Genomic DNA, 15,035 nt, shown 5'->3' on the forward strand with positions numbered 1-15,035 from the left:
TGTGTGTGTGTTTGTTTTGCAGCAGGAAATGCCATAATAGAGGCTAGACTGAAACACCTTCAGATACAGGACATTTTTAACCACCTCTTTACCACACAGTTTTAGCAGTAACACTATCCTGGTCAAAATAACTCTTTCCACAAGAGCTAAAAGAATGACACATTTATCTTCTTTTACAAACTCTCATACTCACTGTAAACTTAAGTCTACTCAAACATCAGTTTTTAACTTAAAAAATCCTTTTTATTGACTTCCATTCTATGTCAGTGTAGGTGTAATTTTGCCTAACAAGGATTAAAACAGTTTTTAAAGCTACGGTGGTTATCTTCTCCACATTCCATATGTTAGGGATGCGCTGGGCTGCACTGTCACACTTGTAGGGTATCGATTACCCTTCTATAATAAAAAGTGAAAATCGTTAACTATGAAGGACGGATTTTAAAATGTCTGAAATATTTACAGTGGAGAAGTATAATAATTATTTGTTCTACTTACATTGTGTTGTTACTGGTTTATTTTCCAGAGTGGAATCAATGTAATATTTATTTACCTGAATTATTAAAATTTCTAATGAGGGGAAAAAAACCATTAAAAATATCATTCTGGTTGGGTTCCAGATGTCAAGAAGCACTCTGCAGGTTTGAGTTACTTGTTAACATTCACAAAATATTTATCTTTTAATGTGAACACATTAATTTCAAAGGTCACGATTTGACCCATAAGATGCCAAACTCACATAGTGAGGCCCATTATACAGGTTGGGGGCTCTCATGTTAGCGACCTGAATTAAAAGCAACAAATTATCTGCCATGCTTCCTAAGAAGCAGATTAAACCTAGAAAAAAATTTACTAAATTAATTTTAACCCACTATGTTTTTATTCTTATAAGGTCAAAGTCTTCCTAACAAACAAGTGTCCAGACTTTGCATCTAGAGAATTTAGTGAGGACAATTAACTGTTTGCACAGGGTTTCTTGGGCCTGTCTAGTGAGTTTAGGTACCTTTTTAAAATAAGGGTTTCCCACTGACCTATATTTGGTGCCAACACAACGGCACAGGCGAAACAGCGCTTTGTCATCAGTGCGGACCGACAAAGCACGCAGCGCTCTCTCTCCTGGCTTCTTGGCAGCGCTAGTCCCTTCACAAACCTACAGGAGGTAACACAGTCCCTCCCTCACTAGTTGGCAGATCTTAAAAACAAAACAAAAACAAAACCCCCAAACAACAAAGCCACAACATAATGTGTAGGCAAGTAAGTCTCAATTGCCAAAAATCAATTGCCTTGTTCAATGTTCCTTGGCAATTCAGAACTAGCCTAGCTCTTGGACGAATGAACCTCAGAGAAGTTCGCACTAAAAAACTCCAGCTAACGGAGTGTACTGGCTCAGTGGAAGCACACTTTTATAATTTTTCCAAATCCAGTACCTCCCCATCGCAGTTACATGAAGTTAAATGGATTCTGGGAGTGGGTTGTTTTCTGAGCCACAATTCTATCTGTTCCAAGTTCTGTGGGAGAGTTTTGGGTTCAAGAAATACTCAAAACCACATCTCAGTTCAAGCTTATGCTATGTTGAAGGGTCCACCTAGCCTCGTTCTACTTTATTAACCTTTATAGGAAATCCACTGGAAACTGCTAAATAATATAAAGGACTGGCTTTCATTAGTTTTTATGGAAAGGGATTTGGGGGCAACGGAAAACCTGTGCCTTACATCCCCAGTTACAGCCTCTTTCTCAACATTTTTCTTTCCTTAATGCACACACACAAAACGACAGACTTGCCTTGTGAGGTCGAAAATAGAGACACAGGCTGAGAGGAAGAGGAAGAAACAAAGGAATCTGAAAGAAAATATACAGCGTGAGAATTTGACAACCTCACAAAGAAATTTTAACTTTTATTTTATTTTGGCCAAGCATCAAAATTTCATTGGGTTTAAGCAAGAGGGGAAAACCCAAGTCTTTGTTTCCAGTTACTGTTTTCACTCACCTGCCAGCAAAACCTTACTTCATTCTGAGATGCATTTCTAAAAGTTAATCCATTTTGGGGGGAGGTGGAGTCCAACGGTCTCACCTTCACAGGAAGAAAAGAGGGACTCCTAACATTGTTCAACAATCAAGAAAGATGATGCTCCCCTGCAACTCTTCGTAGGAAAGGAAAAATAGGTATCTGATTATTAACTGATATTTGCTTTTAACCATTCTGAACTGCATTTAGTGGAGTCAGTCACTAAAATATAAGCATTTAAACATACAAAGCTGACAAATAGGCAAAGGTGACCCTGAATACTTAAAAAAACAACACAGTTCACAGGGAAAATAGGTTCACACGAGAATCTTCATCTTCTAAACTATACTCCTCTAACTTTGGAAACAGTAACATTTTAAAGGCATCTCCACCTTCCCCACACCCCGTGTACGTATTCTTTAACTTGGCAGTTATACTTCTGGGAATTTAACCTATAGATGTATTTGCATGTGTGTACAAAGCCATGTGTATGAGGATATTCATAAGAGCAATAATTGTAAGTACTAGAAATAATCTAAATGACCATCAACAGAAGACTAAATAATACTTGCTGTTATGAAAGAGAAAGATCCAGGTATAGACGTTGAAATATGTTAAGTTGATCCACGAAACTAAAAAGCAAAGGGCAGAGGTGCCTACAGTGGACCCCCATCTGTTAACTGGCAACAAAAAGGGACTAGCAAAAGGGACTTCGAGGTCTGGCATGGGAAGGAGATTTGTTTTTTACTACAAGGTTTGGCCCTTAAAAGAAGGGGGGCGGGCAAGAAAAAAGAAAAAAAGAAAAAAAAAAGCAGCTTGCCTGGTGTAGCTCAGTGGATTGAGCACAGGCTGCGAACCAAAGGGTTACAGGTTCTGTTCCCAGTCAGAGCACATGTCTGGGCTGTGGGCCAGGTCCCCAGTGGGGACCACACAAGAGGGAATCACACACTGACATTTCTCTCCCTCTCTTTCTTCCACTGTTCCCCTCTCTCTAAATATAAATAAATAAATAAATAAATAAATAAATAAAATCTTCAAAAAAAGTCAAAGAATATACACGACCTCTTCAGTAAAAATGAGGAAAAAATTAATGAACATAGCAGTGAAAAACAGAACCCTCTGAAAGTACGCCTAAATATACTAATCTTTACTTGTTAACTCCTCTTTTCTTGCAGTTATAAAAATGTTTTCAGAGTATTAGAAATATTAAAATGAGGAGACTGCTTTAAAGAAATGGGCCATAGCTGTACCAGCAAGTACTAATTTAAGAAAACTATTTAGTCAACAAAGATGAAGCATATTAGCTCCAAGGCAGAATTTACTGGACAACAGGCAGCAAATCAGTAACTCGAGACCAGAATTTAAAAAACCAAATGCTTTTTAACTATCTTAAAAATGTAATATTACATTTATTCCTACAAATGAAAAACTGTTCTTTCCTTTTTTAAGCAAGCATTTCTATCTATTTCTTTAATGTTTCCAGATGGGTTCATTCCTATATGCATTTTACCTTCAACATTATTATATGTTAACTAGTGAGTTTAAATCAGAATAAACTTGAAAAACCAAGTGCTAAGCCCAATGCCAAAAAATGATCCCATGAACGTGCCTTTTCGCCTCCACCTAACACCTTCTCCTAATGGAAAATTTCAACACACAGTTTTACGCACAGCATCTATTCTGATACAGAACACAGATAACCAGTTAACCATCTGCAACAACTCTGCACGAGGTCTTCTAACTTACAAAACCCCAATGTACTCATACCCCACATTTACACTACACAGAACTAAACCCAAGAAGAGTGACCTTAATTCTCAAATGCTATTCATCAAACCAAACATTATCTTCAAGGAGCCAGGCCCAGAAACAGTCACTGGGGTGAAACGCAGGAGAGAGGGCAACCCTGGTGGTAAAGCGGAACAAGGACGGGGAAGGCGCTGTGGAGGGAAGGAACCGCCGGCCAGATTCCAAATGGCTTCACGCGTCATGTAGTGAAGTTTGGATCACAGCCTGCGTGAAATGAGGAATCACTGAAAGTCTCACGGGAGTGACAACACGACACGTATTCTAAAAAGAACCCCAGCAGCAGTGCGGAGCGCGGACCTAACTGAAAAGCTACTGCGTCATCTTGGCAGGACAGGAGGGCATAAGGTAAGGTGGTGAGGATGGGAGTGAGAGGGCAGATTTGATGAGACAGAACACAGAACTAGGAATCGTACGGCGGAGACTGGGTAAGTAAAAGCCAAAGGGCTGAGTGACGAAATGAAATGCCACTGACTGGGCTAGGGAAGAAGGAATTCCTTACATTAGCTTTCACTAAAAAAATAAGTTGTCTAAGGCACTGCTAAGTGGAAACTGTACCGCCACGACAGGCTCAGGAGAGTGGAAAGGGCTGAAGGTCAATACCTGAGAGTTAACATTTAGCATAAACTGACACCACTGGAGTGAATGGACGTGTCCAGGGAGAATCAGGGGTTTTACAATGGAATCTTGAGATAGACCAATATTTAAAGAGGCACAAGAAAGAAGAACCAGTCGATTCAGGGGAAAATGGTATATAACTTGGAGAAAGAACACTTTAGAGAATGACTGACAGAGTCAAAAGCTGCCCTGGCTAGCGTGGTTCAGTGGACCGAGTGCCAGCCTGCAAACTTAGGGGTCACAGGTTCAGTTCCCAGTCAGGGCACATGCCTGGGTTCTGGGCCAGGTCCCCAGTAGGTGGGTATGTGAGATATAACCACACACTGATGTTTCTCTCCCTCCCTTTCTCTTTTCTGTTCCCCCCTCTCTAAAAATAAGTAAGTAAAGTCTTAAAAAAATAAAAAAACCAATGGTCAAGACTTTGAAATGGGTCAATGACATTAAGCCATCAAGTAATTTAGCACTGACGACTCTGTAGTCAGGGTGGTGGAGGGCGGGGCCAGACACTGAAGACAGAGGCGTGAATAAAACGCTTAAATGCCCCAACAGCAGGATGGGTGGTAAAGGAAGGGACTAAATACAATGCAGCAGTTAGCGGGAGAGGCAGAGTGGAAAGGAAGATTTTTAGGAATGAAAATGCCTTAAACATGTATTTTTAAAGATTTTATCTATTTATTTTTAGAGAGAGGGGAACAGAAAAGATAAAGGGAGGGAGAGAAACATCAATGTGTGGTTGCCTTGAACGCGCCCCCTACTGGGGACCTGGCCCACAACCCAGGCATGTGCCCTGACTGGGAACAGACCTGTAACCCTTTGGTTCGCAGGCTGGCACTCAATTCACAAAGCAACACCAGCCAGGGCTTTTTTTTTTTAAATTTTACTTTCTTGGCTTTAATGGAAGCAAATTCATTAGTATTTTTTTTCATCCATTGCTCCTGGATTTGAAATTTCTACTGAATTTACTGGGGTGATGTTTGTTAATAAAATGATATAGGTTTCAACAGACTATATATTTTAGACAGAGAAGCAAGTTACTTTCAGGAACAACTCTGTAGAATGACTTGTACATTTGAGCCTAAAGCTTTTTTGTGTATGTTAAGTTTCTACAGAGTATTAAAGCATCTTCTAAAACATAAGGAAAAGTGTTTAAAACTTTACCTAAAATTAACATAAAGGACAATTAGAAATTCATCAGCTCTTTTAGACATATTTTTAACATTAATATTCTAATATTTAAACAAATTATTTTTATAATTTACAGGTTTCCTTTCTGCTTTATAGCTAGGCCAAAAAAACGGGCAGTCTCTCCAGTCTTTCTCATGATCACAATTCTTGGCGACAACTTCCATCACCTCAGAAGCTGCTACCCTGAGTCAATCGGTGCCTCCTCCTCCAACAGATCTCCAGGGCTGGGCAGACCGATTTCCCCCAAACTTTATGCCATTTCTTACCGTTTGTGCTAACTAGGACCTCCATCGTATTAGTAAATAGAAGTAGTGAAAGGAGACCTCTCTGTGCCCCTCCCAATGTTTTATCTATTTCATGATGAAGGCTTTCTTTCTTTTAAAAAAACTTTTAGATTTGCAGAGAAGGCCCAAAGAAAGTAAAATGTTGCTTTACATCCGGCACTCAGTTTCTCCCAGTGTTAACCTGTCCCATCAGTATGATGGGACACTGGCCACAACGATACTGACACATCATTAATAACTAAGCCCCATACTTCATTCAGATTTCATTCTCTTTTCCCTAGCGCCCCTTTCCTGTCCCCAAGTCCCATCCAGGACACTACAGCACTTTCTCTTTTAATCCTTACCTGAGGACATTTTTTTTTATTGCTCTCAAGAGAGAGAAACATGATTCGAGAGAGAAGCATCCATTGGCCACCTCCTTCGGGCACATGACCGTGGATCACCCGGTGCCGGGACTGAACCCGCAACCCTGGCACTGCCCTGACCGAGAATCCAACCCACAACCCTCCTGTCACAGGCCACGCTCCAACCGACTGAGCCACACTGGCCAGGGCCCATGTCACATTTTGTAGTCTTTTTTTTAAAGATTTTATTTATTTATTATTAGAGGGGAAGGGAAGGAGAGAGGGAGAGAAACATCAATGTATGGTTGCCTTTCATGCATCCCCTGCTGGGAACTGGCCTGCAGGGAACCGGCCTGCAACCCATGTATGTGCCCTGACTGGGAACCGAACCGCGATTGTCTGGTTCGCAGGCCCGCGCTCAATCCACTGAGCTACACCAGCCAGGGCACATTTTGTAGTCTTGTTTCCTTAGCTTTCTTTGGGCTATGACAAACTTCTTATGCTTTTGATGATCTTGGCAATTCTAAGAAATACTTTTAAAGATATTTCACAGAATGTTCCTCAATTTGTGTTTATCTTAAGTTTCTCTCATAGTTAGACTGGAGATGGTTTTGGGGGAAGAACACTGCTTAGGCGAAGGGCCTTCTAGTATCTCATTAAAGTCTGTGCCATCACCCGACCCTTGCGGCTCAGTCGGTTGGGCACTGTCCAACAAACAAGTTCATCGTCGGATCGCCCAGGGGGTTCAGGCCTGGGGTGCGTACGGAAGGCAGCCACCCATGTTTCTCTCTCTCTTTCTCCCCACTTCCCTTCTTAAAAAAAAAAGTACATGCTAGCAATATGACTCACGACTGATGATGTTAACCTTGATCCCCTGGCTGAGCAACTCTGCCAGGTTCCTCCATGGTGTCACCGCTTCCTGCCATTCCATACTGTACTCATTGGAAGTAAGTCACTAAGCACTTCCCACGCTACATAAACTGGCAGGTTACTTTTTATTCATTTCTCTAGAGCTAACATAACTACAATAAAAAGAGACCAGTTATGGCCTTAGTTGAGTAGCTTGGTTGGTTAGAGCATTCTTTCGATACACCAAGGTTTGCAGGTTCAATCCCTAGTCAGGGCACATATAAGAATCAACCAATGAATGCGTAAATAAGTGAAATAACAAGCTGATACTTCTCTGGCAAATCAATCAATAAATACATTTTTAAAATGGATAAACTATAATGTTTTGGCCCTCTGGAACCAATAAATCTAGGTAAAATCTGGTATCTAGTTTTTAAAAATTCGATTTATTTGCTGCTGGAAATAAACTCTGAGCTGACTGGAAGTACCTTAGGATTAGGACCATCTTACACAAGGCACAGAACATTATGGCCGGCGCACAGCATTAACAGCAGGCACAGAGTACGGGGGCCCGCACATTACAGAGGCTGAAAAGAAACTGTAAGAGATTTTTAGTTAGTAGTTCCCTCCAGTATAAATCAAAATAAAGCTCTCTATGGAGATGCTCACTCTTCTGCTGCAACACTAGTTGGAGAGCTGTCTTTTGAACATTTATGGAATAGACGTATGTACAATCTAGGAGCAAGAACAAGCAGAATTCTTGTTGCAAAAGAAACGAGAAGGTCTAACAGAAACAAAATGGAGTGTGTATACAGGACATCGATTATAAGTATTTTAATAACCCAACTTTCAGATAGAAGCACTATGGTTATTTTTAGAAGTGTCTTAGCCATTTCTAAATGTACAAAATGTATTAAATCAAAATCTCAGATTTTGTTGGGTGTAAGATGGAAATTAATGGCATTACCATTTAGGCCCCTTCCACCTCCTCCCCAGCACTCACCACACTGTTGTCCACATCCACGAGTCCTTTTCCTTTTTACTCAGTCCCCCCACCCCCAACCTCCCCCCACCCCAGCTGTCAGACTGCTCTCCATCTGCAAGTCTGGCCCCATTTTCCTTGTCCGTTTGGTTTGTTCATTAGATTCCACATGAGTGAAATCATACGGTATTTGTCTTTCTGAGTGGCTTATTTCATTTAGCATAATGTTCTTCAAGTCCCTCCATACTGTCGCAAAGGGTAAAATTTTCTTTTTTGCAGTTGAGTAGTATTTCATTGTGTAAATGTCCCAGAGCTGTTTTATCCACTCCACTGTTGATTCCCTGTAAAATTTCCTTCATTTCACTTAGTGTAACCTTTTCTTTCCTGCCTGGGTCTTTTTTATGCTGTTGAAGTACCCAATGAGTTCCTTGAGCATCTTAATAACCAGTGTTTTGTGATTGCTTCTCTTCATTTTGTTTGGTTCTTTTTTGGAGTTTTGTTCTATTCTTTCATTTGGGCCATATTTTTTTTGTCTCCTCATTTTGGCAGCCTCCGTGTGCTTGTTTCTACAGCCTCCGTGTGCTTGTTTCTACATATCAGGCAGAGCTGCTGTGACTCTGTCTTAGTAGCATGGGCTAATGCAGAAAAGCCACCTGTAAGTTGGACAGGGCAGAGCCTTAGGTCATATAGCCTGGGCGGGGCAGCCCCTGTGAACCAGGTTGAGGGAGCCTCAGATATGGTGCTCACGCTCTGTGGCTCTGTGTGGGGGAGGCTCAGAGAAAGGACGATGGCTGCTGCTCTGCCTCTGGAGTTTTGTATGGGAGGAAGCTGTCTCCCAGCACTTGTCCTGATGCCAGACACTTCAGTTTCTCCCCGTAGGCCAACAGTGCCCTTCGAGCTGCTGTCCCGGTACTGGAACCCAGAGGGAGCGAGCCTGCATAAATCCTAAGCCTCCTGCTGACCCTTTGAGAGGAGACGCCTGAGAATCCTGCAGTTTATTCTGCTGTCCCAACACCCACTGGTTGTTACAGCCAGAAGTCATGGGGACGTATCTTCCCGGCACTGGAACCCTGGGTTGGGTGACCTGGTGCGGGGCTGGGATCCCTCACTCCCAAACACCCCTCCCGATTTTTATCCACCACACGTAGGTGTGGGACCTCCTGTTCCATGTCTTTGCCCCTCCTACCCATCTGCATGAATGTGACTTCTTTAATTCCTTGGCTGTTGGAATTCTATACAGCTCAATTTTCTGACAATTCGTGGTGATAGCTGTTTTGTAGTTTAGTTGTAATTTCTGCTGTGGTTGTACCTCCACCTCCATCTTGACCAGAAGTACCTGGAAGTGAATCTTTTTAATAGACCAAAATTTAGCATTCAAGAGATTACACCCTGGCTGGTATAACTCAGTGGATTGAGCACCCCCCTCTGAACCAAAGGATTGCAGTTCGATTCCCAGTCAGGGCACATGCCTGGGGTGTGGGCCAGTTCCCAGCAGGGGACTCATGAGAGGCAACCGTACATCGATATTTCTCTCCCTTTCTCCTTCCCTTACCCTCTGAATATAAATAAATAAAATCTTAAACAAAAACCCACTCCTAAAAAAAAGGCTTTACGGGAGTAATGTCATTAGTGGAAAATAGGTTATTTAAGAGTCCACAAGTAATGATAATAGTGAAAGAAGCCAAACTTAAACATGTTATATTTATTATAGACATAGCTTGAAGGACTTACATAAAAACTCTCTTCTCAGCACCTAGACGGAGATATCAGTTTCCTCAGGGGTAAGTTTTTGTAAAACTCATAATATGGCTGCTCTTTACCTGAGGTGTCTGAATGACAGGAGTTTACAGTAGTTGATGAACCCTGTGAAAGTTTACGCAATCGCTTCTGGGACTGGAGTTTCTTTGTTCATTCACTGATTCCATAAACATTTACTGAACACCTATTATGAAACAAGGACTAGTTTTAGTTGCAGAACAAAAATGGTAAGGTTTCTGCTCATTCGAAAATATCCAAGCGCCTGCTTTGTGCCAGGTTCTGTTCAGGCATTAGGGGTAAAACAGTGAGTAAAACAAGCAATAATCTCCACTCTGATGGGACTTGGATTCTGGTACAGAAGATAATTAATATGTAAAATATAGTAAGACAGATTATGACAAGTAGTTAAGAAAAATAATGCAAGAGAGGGCTACAAGGAGTTTTTTCCCCTTATATAATTTAAATAACCTGGCCAGGCAAAGACCTAAAGAAGATGCGGGAGAAGAGCATTCTAGGCAGAGTGAACAGCAAATAAGTCTCTGGGGCAGAGATGTATTCTTGGTGTGAAGAATAGCAAGGAGGTCAGCGTGACCGAAGCTGGGTGACCAAGGAGGCAGGTGGGGCCAGATACTACGGGGTTTCACGTGCCCTCTCAGGACTCTGGCATTCACTGTGTGACGAAAAGCCGCTGGAGCATGTGCCTGAGGGCTACATGATCCTACCAAAATTTTTCACAGATTTGCACCAGCTGCTGTGTGCAGAAGAGGCAACGGAGGTGTTAGGAGGCAAATGCAACATCCAGAGGAGCTATAACAGCCTGGTTGTCTACAGTGGTAGCAATGGAAGTGAGAAAATTGGCCAGACACTAGATATGTTTTGAAGGTAGATATGCTGATTTCAGTAGGATTTGCTGATAGTTGTATGAAGGAAAGAAAATTAAGGATGACTCCAAACTTTTTGATTTGGGCCAAAAAAGATGGCCAGAATGGCCTTTTACTGAGATGGAGAAGACTGTGAGAACAAGAGATTTGTAAGGAAGATCAGACATAGTAAATAAAGTTCAGCTCAGACATAGTATGCCTGAGATGGCTATGAAGACATGGAGACCTAAGATGAAGATTTGGAAGTCCTCAATGGTACTTCACACCACGATATGGATGACATAAACGAGACCAATGAAAACAGACAAAAGTCCTGAGAAGTGAGTACTAGAGCACTGTGAATTTTAGATGTTGGGAAAATGAAGAATGAGCAATATAAAAATCCCAATAATAGGAAATCCACAGACTCAGAAAGTAGATTAGTGTTTGTGCCCAGGGATGGGGGGAGGGATAGAGAGTGACTGGTAACAGTTACAGGGCTTTTCGGGGGGGGGGGGGGGGGGGATAAAATTTTCTGGAATTAGACAGTGATGATGGTTGCACAACCTTGTACATATACTAAAAAACACATTTAAATGGTGCTTTTTATGTTACGTGAATTACGTCTCAATGACAAAGGTGTGTCAAAGAGGAGGGACTGATCATTGTTACCAAAAGCTGTTGAAAGAGCATTTAAGATAAGGACTGAGAAGTGACCACTGGGTTTAACAGTGAGGAAAATAACTGGGGAACCTGACAAGAGATGCTTCTGCAGAACAGTGGAGCAAAAAGCCACATGGCTTACAAACCATGGAACTGGAAATTAACTCAAAGTTAAAATTGGTAACTTAAGGGGTGAGTGAACCATTTCAATCACATTTCAAACCTCGCAGAGAGACAGTGCGTATAACTGAAAGACAACTGAGCAGGGCCCTCTTAGATTTGTCCTACCCTCAGCATCACAGCCACAGAACTTTGGGCAGCTCACTCAGTCTTTGCACCCGATTTCCCACCTGTAAAACGAGGTTTGCAAAGCTGCCTGGCTACCTCACAGAGAAGCATAACTCAAGACTTTCTGCTGCTGAGTATTGCCTTTAGAGGGATGATACGATCTGTGTTTTATTTACCTTCCTGTCTCCCACAGCACCTAATAGATTTAATATATGCTTGGATATTTGTTAAATGAAGTTAATGTATACGCACAACTTAAACCACAAGCAATACACGAATCTAAAGACATAAAAGTTAAATATTTCTACTGCCTACGTAAAATAAAGACAATGCTCACTGTTGAAATGCTTTCAAGTAACAGGACAAAAAAAAGCTCTGTATTAGTTTACCCTTCAATATACCCTCGAGAGCAAGCTGCCAATAAGAAACGTCGAAAAGCTCACGTTCCCTCTTGCTTAGGTTATGATAATGTGCTCACAGGGAGAAAAAAGGAATGAGTTAATTTTTATAGGGAGAAAACAGATTAAGAATATTTCTTTGAGCCCTGGTTGATGTGGCTCAGTAGACTGAGTGCTGGCCTGTGAACCAAAAGGTCATTGGTTCGATTCCCAGTCAGGGCACATGCCTCAGTTGCAGACCAGGTTCCCAGTTGGGGGTGTTTGACAGGCAACAATCGATGTTTGTCTCCCTCTCTTTCTGCCCCCCATATAAATAAATAAATAAACAGTATTTCTTTGAAATTTAAGAAGACCTCCAGAGTGGGTTACCTGCTGACAAGCTCCCTTCCTAATAATGTAAAATACAAACACGATTCCTACACAGTAAAGGGATTCTCTCTGAAACTGCAGTAACACAGTGGAACGCCTCTTACATAAGTCACAGATGTGTAGTAAAAGACTCCAATGATGCAATCACAAGCAATACTGACGATGGCTAAGCTTACTTAGTACGCACTTTTTCTAAAACATCTATAACATACCCAATAATTCAAATAATTCTAGAATAGTTATTATAAACAAACAGAAGAACAGGTAAGTCTGTTTTCTGGGTAACTTATAAACGAGTTAATTATCTAAATATGTCAACCTAGCAATTTTTATTTAAAAAGTTATACTATGAAATTTATATATTGTTCACAAGTCTGTACGGTTTAGGTAATTATAAATTCATCATTAACAATAACCTGTAAGCTATGTTTGATCACAAAATGTAAGCTAAATACACACATGGCGAATACGCAAGGTAAACCAACTCTGCGACTGTGGGACATCTAAGAGACACGCCTTTCTACAGAACAAACCACTCTTGGCTCAAACGAACTGGAAACCTCAACCTTCCCTTTTCCCTTCAATGACATACCACCACTACCAAACTTAAATTACAAGTGCTTAAAACACAAGGGATTAAACAGGAAGAATATATAATTTCCTCACTGAAAAATACAATGAAAGCAATTACTTTAGTTTTATTTTGTTTTTAGACCATCTCTAAAATAATAAAAAACATTGATGCTCTTACCACAACTTAATAAACAGTCCCCTAGAGATTTCAACTGCTAGTTAAAGTAAGCCTGTCAAATATACACAGACTGGTTTGTTTGGTCATAGTGGTGTGAATTTGACCCTAAGAGAAAGGAGCATTAAAAGAAACCCTTTAGCCCTGGCTGGTGTGGCCCAGTGGATTGAGCGTGGGCTTGTGAACCAGAGGATTGCGGTTCGATTCCCAGTCAGGGCACATGCCTGAGTTGCAGGCCAGTTCCCAGCAGGGGATGCATGAGAGGCAACCACACATTGATATTTCTCTCCCTCTCTCCTTTCCTTCCCTTCCCCTCTAAAGATAAATAAAGAAAAATATCTTCTAAGAAAGAAACCCTTTATTCCTGGGGAATAAAAATCATCCAAAGCAACAGGCATTTGTAAACTACATTGACATAACCATTTTTGCTGTTTCCTATACTCTTGCTTCCAGTGATGGGAGTTTCATAATGTATCCTAACGACACTTATGGTCACAATGCCGCAGATGATATTTAAGCATCTAAATGTCATGCATGCCACACACGAAACATCCTGGCTTTCCCTACACTCAACCCCCACTTCTGTAAGAGACCAGCTGGGTGACAGAGGCAGCAGCTTTGAGACATTAATGCGAAGGGTCAAAAGCTGAAACAACAAGCTCAAGAAAGAAGGCACTAAGATCTTCCTTTATTATGAAGATGGTTATGATTTCTCACTTATAATTTATTTTGTATCTATGTGCAGAAGTTTGTAATCTGCAAAGAGATGCATCAAATATTAGGTATTGTAATTCAATAAAGGCTAGAATTTGAGGGTGCAAGGCCAATGTGGCTAGGTCCCACTGCTGAGGCTCAGGGTGTGCGCTAGATTATACAATTGTAAGGGTCACAACTCAAATCTAGATGTGTCCGGGGTTTGAGCCTGTGTTTCCCACCACGTCCCAGTGCTCCTGATGATCGGACATGGATACATACAGACATAAAGTCAGTGCAGAACAGGTGGTCAGACTCCTTCTTAGTTAAGACTAAAAATACAGATTCCATACATTTGATTTTGTTAGAACAAAGGGTGAAAATGATGCCATAAAAAGTATACAGAACAATGCCTTGGCCAGTGTGGCTCAGTTGGTTGGAGCATCACCCAGTAAATCAAAAAAGGTCGTGAGTTCGATTCCCGGTCAGGGCACATACCTAGGTGGCAGGGTCAGTCCTGGTCAGGGCAGGAATGAGAAGGAACCAACCGATGACGTTTCTCTCACATCATGTTTCTCTCCCTCTCTTCCTCCCTCCCTTCTCCTCTCTCTAAAATCAATAAACATGTCCTTGGGTGATGATTAAAAAAAAAGTATACATAACAACTAAATTTCATGAGTGATGAAAGAACTATTTAAAGCATAAACCTAAAAAAAAAAATTGTCCAAGCTGCTTCTGCTTTGAGCTAATTTCCAAGAACAGATACGAGAAATGCAGCTTTATTTTTGCAACATGATTTTTGTAGCAATGATAAAGAAGTCTCCAGCAAGTTATACAGAGTAAACTAAAACACTTTTAAAATTTAGACAACAGACATGTATCCATACTCGAGGGTCTGATAAAGACAACTTGCATCTCCAAAAGAACAAACACTAAATATTTAAGTCTCTTTTACCTTTAACCTCAAATTTTCGCCTCAAGGTCTTCAGTTTCCTTTAGAGACAGAAATCTGGGAAGCCAACCCTGGCCCCCGCCTGCCGTCTCCAAGCACACTACGCAGCCGGCTGCACTTCCATCTGAGGCTCTGGTCCAGAGAGTATTGCCACTCGTTCTCTCTACCACTGGGAGAAACCATTTTTTTAAAAAGACTTTTTATTTATTTATTTTTAGAGAGACGGCAAGGGCAGG

The 15,035-nt window shown here is 41.2% G+C and overlaps 1 protein-coding gene across 3 annotated transcripts in view; it reads right to left on the reverse strand.

The window, feature by feature from the left end:
• RTN3 (reticulon 3) overlaps positions 1-15,035 on the reverse strand; it is a 48,956-nt gene that overhangs the window by 31,537 nt on the left and 2,384 nt on the right. The window contains exon 1 of one of the 3 annotated variants that reach the window (XM_053659085.1): positions 1,780-4,670. The exons of the other annotated variants lie outside the window; for them this stretch is intronic. The gene's annotated coding sequence lies outside the window, so the exon portion shown is untranslated. Of the gene's footprint in view, positions 1-1,779; positions 4,671-15,035 lie in introns of those variants that run through there. 3 annotated transcript variants of the gene reach the window in all.

The sequence above is a fragment of the Artibeus jamaicensis genome, unplaced genomic scaffold (assembly GCF_021234435.1).
Source record: "Artibeus jamaicensis isolate MK-2021 breed Jamaican fruit bat unplaced genomic scaffold, CSHL_Jam_final scaffold_614, whole genome shotgun sequence".
In the NCBI taxonomy this organism is placed as follows: Eukaryota; Metazoa; Chordata; class Mammalia; order Chiroptera; family Phyllostomidae; genus Artibeus; species Artibeus jamaicensis.